The sequence below is a fragment of the Theropithecus gelada genome, chromosome 3 (genome assembly GCF_003255815.1).
Source record: "Theropithecus gelada isolate Dixy chromosome 3, Tgel_1.0, whole genome shotgun sequence".
Taxonomy (NCBI): domain Eukaryota; kingdom Metazoa; phylum Chordata; class Mammalia; order Primates; family Cercopithecidae; genus Theropithecus; species Theropithecus gelada.
In genome coordinates, this window is record NC_037670.1 from 61,815,565 (window position 1) to 61,827,816 (window position 12,252).

Sequence of the window (12,252 nt, forward strand, 5' to 3'; positions counted from 1 at the left end):
GTTCAAGCGATTCTTCTGCCTCAGCCTCTTGAATAGCTGGGATTACAGGAATGTGCCACCATGCCCAGCTAATTTTGTATTTTTAGTAGAGATGGGGTTTCACCATGTTGGTCAGGATGGTCTCAAACTCCTGACCTCAGGTGATCCACCTGCCTCGGCCTCCCAAAATGTTGGGATTATGGGTTTGAGCCACCGCACCCGGCAATCAGTTGATCTTTAAAGCAAAACTAAAAAGTCAGAAATTAAGTTAATGACAGCAGCTTTTGCCTATAAGACAGTTAGATTACCATCTATATTTTACTATATATTTAGTGTCCATGCAGAAGATGAAATAATTTATTGTTTTGTAATTAATTTGCCCACATCTGATTGTTTCTTACAAAATTAAAATGTTTTAACAGCGTGTGTCACTAATTACTTTAAAACATCAAAATTTGCCTTTCTGTGTAATGAATATTACTAAATATTATGTTAATCCCAGGGGGCTTTTAAAGTTGTATATTACCGTGAAAGGAATTGTGAGTTGAAAAAAAAATGGTAGGGAAACATCAATCCACAGGATCACATCTGGCTGTAACTTTTGTTATAAATTCAGCGGTGTAATGGAAATCGCGCATGGCTGTTTCTTTAGAATGTGAGTTTATGTACACTTTATGTGGCAAAACATCTGCCAGTCCACGGGGACAGTTGATCCACATGGACTTTGAGCCTGTCATAGAAGCCTGAGAGCCAGGGCAGGGAGGGAGGGTTTGCAGAGGAACAGGCACAGGCCGCCCTGGCAGGGACAGGTGTCCGGAGAAGCCAGCCCACCCACCCACCTCTCCTTCCCCTCTGGGAACCTCAGGTATCTCGTCATCCAGGGCTTTCTCCTGGTTGGGGTTCTGCGGGTGGCCCTGGCTGAGGGGCGTGCTCTCCCTTTCACTGCCCTCTGTGCATATGTGTTTTGGATCTTTGGACTGAGATAAGTTCTGTTCCCAGGGCTGCAAACAACCTGCCTCATCTCCACCTGTGACCTTGCTAGAGCAGAGGTACAGCCCGTCCCCATCCAGCCTGGGGAGCCTTCTGCCCTAAGCCTGGTGGCAGTTTGCCTGGTGGGTGTGGGTTTCTCTGGAACCCAGTTCTTCTGCTTCTTCCTTCTCCAGAGCTATTTAACTCCCAACCCCGACCTGCTTTCCCAGGTCTTTGAAAGCAGGTGTGGATGCAGATGTGGCACTAGCCTTGTAAAGCTGCAGTGAGGCTGAAACAGATGAGCACACGGTTAAAGGACTGGGAACACACACCAAAAGGGGTCAGAAATGCCCTGGGGTTCTGCTTTGTAGACTTTCTTGAGTGGGGCATCAGAAGTGCTGCCACTGGTTGTCGGGCATCGGGCTGCTGTTGCATGCCCCTTCAGGAGGCCTTCACATTGGAAACGTGAGCATGAGTGACCTACTGAGGGCCAGAGGCCTCTGGGCGTTCTGGGATGAGAAGGAAGCTACACTTGACATCTAAGGCCTCTTCCATCCCACAGTTCAAAATGGAATATATTTATGGGATATTTCCTATAGATATGAAATCTAATTTCGTATGCACATATGTATGAGAGAGAACAATATAATTAACCTTTGGTGTACACTTTAACATGGTGTATTTTGTTTCATCATAAAACCCACTTGCCCTCTACTTCAGCTGGTGGGTTTTGATGTTATCAATGTGCATTTAAAAGCATTTAGTTCATTTTTCCTCAAACGTTAGGGGCTGCTTTTTTTTTCTTTTTTTTTTTTTTGAGATGGAGTCTTGCTCTGTCGCCCAGGCTAGAGTGCAATGGTGCAATCTTGGCTCACTGCAACCTCCACCTCCCGGGTTCAAGCGATTCTCCTTCCTCAGCCTCCTACAGGCGTGTGCCACCATGCCCGGCTCATTTTTGGATTTTTAGTAGAGACAGGGTTTCGCCATGTTGGCCAGGCTGGTCTCGAACTCCTACCTCAGGTGATCCACCTGTGTTGACCTCCCAAATTGGTAGGATTACAGGCATGAGCCACCACATCTGGCCAGGGGTTGCTTTTTAATTATATTTTGTTTTGCAATTATGTAAAACTTCTAACTCTTACGTAGAGGTGTCCTCATTCTCTGTGCCCTGTATGGCTGCATCCTGGCTTATTCAGCCAGGCCCCTAAAGGAAGAATGTTTGAGCCCCTTCTACCCTGCCATTGTGAGGAACAGATCCCCAACACATGGGCTTTTGCACCCACTCTTCCTTGCCTGCAGTTTTGATCCAGCAGTTCTGAGGCTTGGGGGCTGCGATTGGGATACAGAAAGCATCTCAGAGGGACCAAGCTCAGATAGACCTGGGCCGGCATCCTGGCACTCTTCCTCACTAGTTTTGTTGTCTTTTGACAGCGAAATAATCTAGGTTTCAGTTTCATCTTCTATAAAAGTGGAGTAACAGCACCTCCCTTGTGAGCTGTCATGAAAACTGGTTGGGACACTATGAACCTACCACAGTGCCAAACTCATGGTTAGCATTCCATCAACTTTAGTTATCTCCTGGCCTTATTTGAAATGGGGATCATACTCCTTATGTAAACTGTTTTTGTATAGGAATCATATCAAAATATTTGCTAGTTGCCAAGAAAGTGTTAGTGACATTGTGTCATTATCGGCAGCACAATCCAATAAAACCAGTCTGGCTGGTTCTCTCTCCCAGGCCTTGCTGGGCAGCCCTTGAACTTACGGTCAAGACTGCTGGTGCTGAAACCAGTGAGCTGGACAGCCACTCCTGGGAGCTCTTCATCCTCCCAGGTACTAAAGCTTCAAATGAAAGCACTCAGGTGTGGGCTCCATAATTCCCCACCAAAGTGGGGACCTTCACCCACTGTGTGGAAAAAAAAAAAAAGCTTTTTTTTTTTTTTTTACTGTTTTATTGCCTTGGTTCTTGGCTCAGGCCCTTGCCAGCACTTTCTGGGGCTCCTGAAATGCTCTTCTGGTTTCCTTCCTCCAGCCTCCTGCTTTCCTTATCCACCCCCCATATTGCTGCCAAAAGCGATTTGTGAAACATATCCCGCTGACCATTTATCTTCCTGCTTAAAACAATCCATTTGCTCCCTCCTTCTCACACGTGGGAGTGAGCGTGAGACCTCGTGGGCCCTCCTGGCCCACGTGCTCTCGCTCACAGAAGCCTGGGGCTGGAGGGTGTCTCTTGCACCTTTCCCCAGTGCAGTGTAGATGACAGGTGCTGTTCACAGGCAGGACCTGCTCCCAGGGCCGCCCTCGGCTTGGGGAGGCTTCCGGTGAGCTGGGGGGAACTCCCCAACTCCACACGCCACCGCTTTGCTATTAACGAGAATGTGACTGGCGATACCTCCATGTCTCCTGACATCGCGTCAGGGGCTTCACTGATTTCAGTTCTACCCACCCTGGCATGGAGACGAGGCTAGTCAGTGCCTCAGCTTGCCCAGCTCACCTGCTGGACACTGACTCGTTTTTCCAGACGCAGCTCAGGGCTGCTTCCAGTTCCAGTTCCCAGGCTCCTGGCAAGTGGGTCTTGCTGCCTCTGGGCCCTGCCCTGCCTCCTGCCAGGGGTTGCTGGTAGGGGGTGGGCAGTGAGGGAAGGACAGCTTCTTCATTATTGCCCTCTTCATGCTTGTATCCCAGCACTCACTCCACAGCCACTGAGACTGCCCTGGGACCAACTCCCTGGCCCCTGGTTCATGCTTTAATACTGGCATGTCTTCACACACATCTGTCATGTAAATCACTTTAATTGTTTGCCCCAGATGTCCATGTGATGGTGACTACATGGCAAATGTCGCCGTCAGTGCCCTGTTGGTTTGCAGGCATGGCGACTTGGTGCTGCCTGTCATGATTTCCCGGTGCAGTCTTCCTGTGCGCTCTTGCTCGGCTGTCCTAACCAGGCCATTTTCCCTGAGGGTCTCAGACCCAGTCCTGAGTCACAGGAGTCGTTTCCCACGTCCACCTCATCGTGGAACTGTCCGTCTTGTCTTACTGACTTTCTCTCTTCAGTTTCTGACTCTGACATGGTTTCTTCCGGAAACTTCCTTTTCTGACCTTCTCAGCCAGGGGCTCCCTCCTCACTTTCCTGTCACCTCCTGGGGCTCCTTTGAAGACTCTGCCCCCCCTCTGCCCCTGCTTGAGACATTTGGGTTCCTGGGTGTGCCCCTCTCCTGCACCTCTTCTTCTGCCTTATGTTCTCCTCGAGGATGTGGCCTCCTGGGGCTGGGCCACTGTCAGACTCCACTTTGGCTCTGTGCCTGGAGCCAGCCATGGCTGCTGTGCGGTGAGTGCGGTGAGCCTGGCAGGAGCGCTGCCACTGGCCACGTTCTTCCTGCACGATCAGCACGGGCTCACCCCTCTGCAGCTCCATCCCAGCACCTCTCCCGAGCAGCTTTGGACTTGCCTGCCCAGAGGATGCCTCACAGAACCTGGAACTCAGCGTTCCTCAGGCTGCCACCTTCTTTTTTTTTTTTTTTTTTGAGATGGAGTTTTGCTCTTGTTGCCCAGGCTGGAGTGCAGTGGTGCGATCTTGGCTTGCTGCAACCTCCACCTCCTGGGTTCAAGTGATTCTCCTCTCTCAGCCTCCCTAGTAAGGCAGATGCCACAATTCCCAGCTAATTTTTGTATTTTTAGTACAGCAGGGGTTTCACCACGTTGGTCAAGGCTGGTTTCAAACTCCTGACCTCAGGTGATCTGCCCGCCTCAGCTTCCCAATGTGCTGGGATTACAGGCGTGAGCCACCGTGCCTGGCCCCTCAGGCTGCCTTCTTTCGACACCTCCAGGGCCCATACAACTGGGCTTGGTGCATCCTCCCTGTCAGGCATCACCTCCGATTCCTCCATTCCCTCCCTGGTGCATCAACTCTCCACCAAACATCTCATCACACTGCTGTGTTCTTAGCTCAGCTGAAATCACCATTGATGTTTTGTGTTTTGCAGTAGCTTTTGACTCTATTCTCACCTTTGTTCATTCATTGCACAGATATTTACTGTGGGCCTTCTACTCACCAGCATTTTATGCCCTGGGAACCCAGCCATGAATATGACAGGTGAGGTCTCCCTGCAACTCTGATACATTATGTTCTAGTGGAGGAGATAGAGAGTAAATAAATAAATATAAAGTATAATTTCAGGAAGTGATAATGAGTTGGAAGAGAGTTACAAAGGGTTGCAGTTTTTCTTTTCCTTTTCCTTTTTTTTTTTTTTTTGAGATGGAGTCTTGCTCTGTCGCCTAGGCTGGAGTGCAGTGGCGTGCGATCTTGGCTCACTGCAACCTCCGCCTCCTGGGTTCAAGCGATTCTCTTGCCTCAGCCTCCTGAATAGCTGGGATTACAGGCGTGTGCCACCATGCCCGGCCAAGGGCTGCGGTTTTGGATGGGCTGTCAGGAGAGCTTCTTTGAGAAGGTTTTGCTGTACATGGACCTCAGTGAAGAGAGGAGTAAGCCGTCTACAGTGTACAGCAGCATGTGCACATCTCCTGCAGTGGGGCTGAGCTTGGTGTGTGTGAGCAGCAGGAATCAGGCAGTGTGGCAGGAGTAGTGGGGCGCTAGGGAGAACGGCTGGAGGTGAAGCAGGAGAGGTGGGCAATGGAGAAGGGGTGTGGAGGTTTATAAAGTTCATGAGATGCCCTCAGAATGTTTTGGGGAAAGGCAGGATGTGATCTGAGCCCACCTTCCTTATCCCTCCAGAGAAGTCATGGCTAAATGTAAGTGCCATCTTGTTATTGCCCTGCCTGGAGTCCTCCGTGGGTTTCTGCCACCTCTGGGATAAGATCCAGGCTCTGCTGCCTGGTCCCTGCACCCTTTCCATGGCTGCCCTGCTGTACACTGTCAGGCCCCAGCTGCAGCTTACCTGCAATCCCAGTTCTTCACACATCCCACAACCTTTCCTATCTTCTCCTGTAGAGACCCTTCCTTCTGCTAGACATGTCCTTATCCCATTCTACAACACTTAGCTCAACCAGTGCCTCAGGATTGTCCCCTCAGGCCACCACCCTCTTTCCTAGAAAGAGCATCTGCTCTTATCTGGAGCTCCACGAGCATTGTATGTGAGCCTTTCTCATGGCACAAGCCTTGGTGTCTTGTGTTTGTTTTTCTGTGGTTCCTACCAGAGGTGGACTTGCATCAGGGAGGGATCCTGTCATCCGCATTTGTGCATGTTCAGAATCTATCCCAGATACTGACCCATGGAAGAGAAATAGTAAATATCTTTTGAGTGAATGAAAGGATGAATGCAAGTCATGTGATCTTTCTCCCTTTTTATTTTCAATGCAAACTTCACATATTATCCTGTTCTATAAATGAGATAGACAAGAGCCACTTCATAATTTATTTTAGATCTTTAAAAGTAGTATACGGTCTTGATAGAGCGAGCACCATCTTCCCCATGTGGTAAGGTTGCGCATGATCAGTAGCTACAACTCTAGAAAGATGACGGAACAAAAGCAAAGGAAAATCCCTTTAGTTCCAGAAAATCTCCTGAAAAAGAGGAAGGCTTGTCAAGTCCTCAGAGCCACCCAGGCGAAGCAGGCACTTTTGGCAAAGAAGGAGCAGAGGAAAGGGAAAGGGCTCAGGTTAAGTGACTGGAATCATTCTTATATGATTCCTGGTGGCAGAAATGTGACAAGATGCGTCTCAGACGACTAGAAGTGAGACCTCATGCCTTGGAATTGCCAGATAACTTTCCTTGACCTTTATTGTACGCATTGAAAGGATTAATGGTGTGAGTTTACTGGTGCAGAGAACCATGGCAAGACTTCGCCCGAAGAAAATTTTTAGTGGTGTCTTTGTAAAAGTCACCCCCCAGAACCTAAAAATGCTGCATATAGTGGAAACTTATGTGACCTGGGGTTTTCCACATCTGAAGTCTGCCTGTAAACTCATTTTGAAACGTGGACGAACCAAGGTCAAGAAGAAGTCCATTTCTCAGATGACACAGTGATGAGGAGCACCTGGGGAAGTTTGGTGTCATTTGCTTGGAAGACCTCATTCATGAAATTGCCTTCCTGGGGAAGCATTTCCAGGAGATCTCATGGTTTTTGCGCCCTTTCCACTTCTCAGTGGCCCATCATGCTACCACAAATAGAGTGGGCTTCTTCAAGGAGATGGGCTCACCTGGCTGTCGGGGTGAACACATCAATCAGTTCATCCACCAGCTGAACTAGACCCAGGTGAGGCAGGGCTGAAAACTGCCCTTGGGCTGACTTTTGATGGGCCATGCCTTGCCACTTAAAAGTTCTTTTTGCAGTTACTAGTATTCCTACCAGTAACCTTGAGATTGGGTTACTCTTTTTTTATTTTTTTTTTTGAGCTGGAGTCTCACTCTGTCGCCCAGGCTGGAGTGCAGTGGCATGATCTCGGCTCACTGCAGCCTCCACCTCCCAGGTTCGAGTGATTCTTCTGCCTCAGCCTCCCAAGTAGCTGGGATTACAGGCACCCACCACTGTACCTGGCTAATTTTGTATTTTTAGTAGAGGCAGGGTTTCCCCATGTTGGTCAGGCTGGTCTTGAACTCCTGACCTCAAGTGATCCACCTGCCTGGGCCTCCCAAAGTTCTGGGATTACAGGCGTGAGCCACCGCGCTTGGCCGAGATGGGGTTACTATTAAGAGTAACCTTGAGATTGGAAGGAAAGAGGAGGCTGGTACTAACAGATGGAGACCTGCTGGGAGCAATGAATGCCTGATTAGGACATCGGGCTATGCATAGCCTAAGAGTTACAGGCTTAAAGATGTTGAGTAGCAAAAAACTGTGTTGCTGTGGTCATTTAGCTGGAAATGGGGAAGGAATAATATTAATAACTGATTTCAAAAAGGACTTGAAAATGTGAATCATTTATTTTGCTGAAGAAATCTTAACGTTTTTTGAAATTACTTTTTATTGCTGTTGTTACTACTTTTAGGTGCCACACTGCAGTAAATTTTTATCAATGCAGTAGAAGCATATATTTTTGCTTTTTTGGGGAATTTTTATCAAGTATCTTCAGAGAAGATTATTTCCTGCTTAATCTTCAAAAACTGGAAAGGAAGGGTCAAAGAAAAGACAGTAGGTGACGTTCATGGCAAGCACCTGTCATCACAGTCCAGTTCTAAGGAAAAATTCCAGTGTTTTCTACCTTGGCTGCCGCCTCATCTGAAATCAGCACATTCCATGGAGGAAGGAGTCCTGCTTTGTTGTGTGGTCTGTCCTAGGGTTTAACGTGGGTAAATGAGTAACTCTAGCATTTGTATAAGGCTCCCTAAGACTCCTGCAGCAATCAGCCAAGCCCAGGGACGTAATTGAATCTGGAGATTCCTGGGGCTTTGTTTTGAAAAAGACTTGAAATATACACAGGAAGAAAGACACAAAAATAAATGTTCACTTGTCTCTTCAAAAAGCAAAAAAAGTATATGTTTTTAACCATTCATTGAAGAGTTATACACTTTTAAATAATAACAGGTTCTTTTAATTTGTTTACAGTAGTCAGTTATAACTGTCTTCACTAATTAAGTGTTGCTTCTAGTTATAAAAAGTATATTTTGAAAAGAGCTATCTTATTTCCAGGAAAGTAGTTTAAAAATTAGCAAACAAGTACACTATATTACAGGTAAGTAAATAATGCATTTTCTTTGTTAGAGCAAATACACAGTGTCCTAAAGCTTAGCTTTAAAGTTTAATTTCATTAATCAAAGCATTTCCTTATTGATTATCAATACCTAATTGCAGGTCTTATAGGAATAGATAGGGAAGATTTCATGAAAATCTGAGTGAAATTTTAGTGCTTTTGTGAATCTATCTCTTTTTTTAAAGATCAGATTATTTTACTAAAATTAAAATGACTCTAGTGTGTAAATTCTTTCATATTTTGTGTGATTAATGCCAAATATTAGCAATATTTTTAGAAAACATAATTTTAACTGAAATATATTTTATGTATACATCTTGTAAAATTATGTATATTTATATATAGGTTTATCTATAAATGTACATAATCCCAGAATAAGTAACTTGTTCTCAAATGAAAGCATATTCAACTTAAACATTGAAGTGTATAAGCCTACCTTTCTAATGCAGAATGAACCTTTGCATATTGCTTAACAGTATTCTGGATATACCAAATTAATTCCATGATTTGTAAAATCATGGTAGCGCCCGACACAGTTCAGTGTATGTGTCCACTGTGTTCTATTCCTCTACTTCCTTTAGATATGCTGTTGTTTTATCCTCAGTCAAGACAAACCAAAAGAATGGCATGTTCGACTGCATTGTTTGGTCTCTGTATTTAAGGACTTCTACTGAATGGAGCCTTGGTGTGATGTAGGTTTTATTGAGGGGAGAAGCAACTGTTGGAAAACCATCTTTGTATTTTTTGTTTTTGGCACGTTGTTAGGGACGTAATTCACTGTTGCACACCTTTTCTTCAGCATGAGGGCTGCGGGGCACTGGTTCTCTGGATCTGTCTTCTTTTATCTTGAGATGTGGGAGCTTTGAATCTGGCTTTGCATCTCATCTTTGCCATGACCACTAGGAAGCTCAGAGCCTTGTCTTGCTAGTCTGGAATGCAGGCTATGCAACAACATATATGACACTTCCACTGGACTGGTTTAGTTTCTGCTCTTCTGGGCTTCCTCATTCCCTGTTCAAGTCTCGTGTCTATTTTATATAATAAATGAGTAAGGAAAATTAGTAAAGGAATCCTTAACTCTGCTCTGGTGCTATATGTAAAATTCCATGTCTAAGAAAAGTGGAATTACTCACTTTAAACAGTAAATCCGGGAAGCAGCTGTCAGACAGGAAATATTTTTGAGTAAAACAATATAGTGAGGTAATAAAACTTCTCATTAAGAGCACCTGTCATCATTTAGCCAGTTGGTGACCTTCATCAAGTCTCATGGCTTCTCCAGGCTTTCATTTCCTCACTGGTGGTGGTAGTAACACTGGCCCTGCTTCTGCCTGGGATCTGTGAAACCACGTGACGCTTGCAGGAGTGCCCTGGAGGCCCTACTAGGGCGATTGGGTGGATGTGGATCCCAGTAGTGGTGCTGCCCCTGGGCATCTTCCGTGGTGCTTTTTCATGAGGAACTCCTGAGTGAAAGCCCAGGCCCATGTGGGTGTGGTCATTGCCTCTTCGTTGTGTTCTGAAATTGGACACAGCCTGTGAGTTATTGTGTGCACTGAAAGCCCCAGCAGTGGGCCCTCCTGACACACAAAGACTTGCTTGTGGCCCTGGGCGTCAGCTTTCCAAAGAGCCTGAGAGTGGAATGGTGGGACCCGGTCTCCTGCAGGGAATTTCATGGCCCGACCTTTTGTGCCTTGGCTCCAGCCCTTTATTTAGTGTGCTACAGTATATATAGATTGAGAATGCTAATTTGTTCTTTGCCAGCTAAAGTACCCAGGGCAATATGACGAGGAGTCAATTTAAAGGACTGCTGTCTTGGGTGGGCCGCCTGGAAACACTCTCGTCTTTGTGCTTGGGCTTGATAGTGCAGCTGCTAGGGCAGTGTGACATGGAATCCAGGGTCTCAGCTGAGCCACACGGCATTCCAGAACACATTTCAGAAATCCTTTAACCATGGGTGTGTTAGAGCAAGGAGTAAAAATAGAGGCCAAGCTTTTGGTGGAGAGATGGCTACGTGTGGGCCTGGGTCCCCAGACCCCTGGTTGTGAGATCTGGCCTTGCCCTCAGGAGCTGGGCTTCTCAAACTCTGCACAATCTAGGGGACAGAGCAGGGGCTGGGCTGGAGTTTCGTCGGTCAGCTGAGTGGCCGTGTCGGTTGGGGCAACCTTCAGGGCCTGCATTGCTCCTGCATCGGCATACCACCTTGATGTGAGGTCGCCGAGTGCCTGGCTCACCACAGCCCATGATTCATCCTGAGTCTCTGCTCTCCACCCTAAGCCCTGAGGAGCCCTTGTTTTTGCCAGGAGGAAGTGATCTCAGCAGAGAACTTTCCTAGTCGAGCCACTGGTCATTGCTAGAGTATGCTCAGTCCCCTTCTTTGTCCTCTTCCATGGGTGAACCCAGGCCTGGCCAAACTTCTGAGCATGTTCCTCCAGCCTTTCAAATATGCAGACCCTCCCTCATGGGATGGGCACGATGCGGGAATGAAAGGCAAGTGGTCCCACTGCAAATGAAGGAAGCCTTGGAGGATACTGTTCCACACTGTTTCTCTAGTTTGGTCCCTAATAATTTTATAAAGAGGAAATATAGGAAGGGCTGCGTTGTGGTGGTTGATGAGTTTCCCAGAGAATGAATCTTTAGAGTCACACAATGGGTTGGATGTTACTGTCTCTGACACTAACACTGATGACGTTGCCCAGCAGTGTCTCGGGCAGCAGTTCCTCATTTTATCCTCATAACAGCTGAAGGAGGTCGCTAGGATTATTCTTCTCTTAATTACATCATGTATTTTAAACTTTTGTTTATACTCAAGCAAAGCTTGCATATTCTACATAGCAGGGTCAGAAATAGTGTAAAATATTCAGATTGATTCAGGCTTCACATGGATCCTGTGATTTAGTGTTTAGTGTGACTTAGCTTTCAGAAATATGTGTTTGGGTGGCAGCTTGAACTATCCACAACGTACTTTTTAATTAAGTGAGAAGGGATACATACAGATTGAAGTATGGTATAAGATGTAACTTTTTAAATGCTGTTAGAGCTTTTAAATAGTAATCAACTGAGAAACCAATACATCAATCACATTTATTCAGCCCTGTGATAAGGTCTGAGGAAGAGCACGAGAAAATGTAACACAAATGGAAATCGACTGCCCAAGGGTTGGTGTTTTTCACCTTCTGCAGTCCCCTTCATGAGGTCAGATGGTGGCTGTGGAGCTTATGAAAAAGCCGGCGTTCACAGAGATCAGTGCATCTTGGTTGCTGGACTCACAAGAACTCAGTAGGCCACTTTCTAGAGAATTCTAGGTAGTCAACCATTCTAGAATCTGATTGAGAAGAGTGGTGGAGAGGATTGGGGGGCCACCTGTACCTCAAAGAAGATGGAAAAATGGGGGTTGGAAAGAGAAGGAAGGAAGACAGATATTGGGGTATATGTGCATGTTACCAGGATGTTGTTTGAACATTGGCCAATTTGTTTTGGTTTGGTTTAGTTCAGTTCTAGATTTGATGTTGAAGGTAGTTTTTATTTGTCTATTTGTTGCAAGTGAATAATGTGTTTTCCCTTATATACAAGTCTATATGTAGGACTCAATTTAGCACAAATAATACATCTGTACTGGAAGGACTACAGTGTAATCATCGGAGATCAGAGGCCTCTTATCCTTC

General features: G+C 46.3%; 1 protein-coding gene and 1 pseudogene across 8 annotated transcripts in view; both read left to right on the forward strand.

Annotated features, from left to right (window-relative positions):
• The window catches only part of COBL (cordon-bleu WH2 repeat protein), a 300,338-nt gene that overhangs the window by 51,248 nt on the left and 236,838 nt on the right, over positions 1-12,252 (forward strand). The gene's annotated exons all lie outside the window — the stretch shown is intronic.
• LOC112621291 lies at positions 6,395-7,155 on the forward strand (annotated as a pseudogene).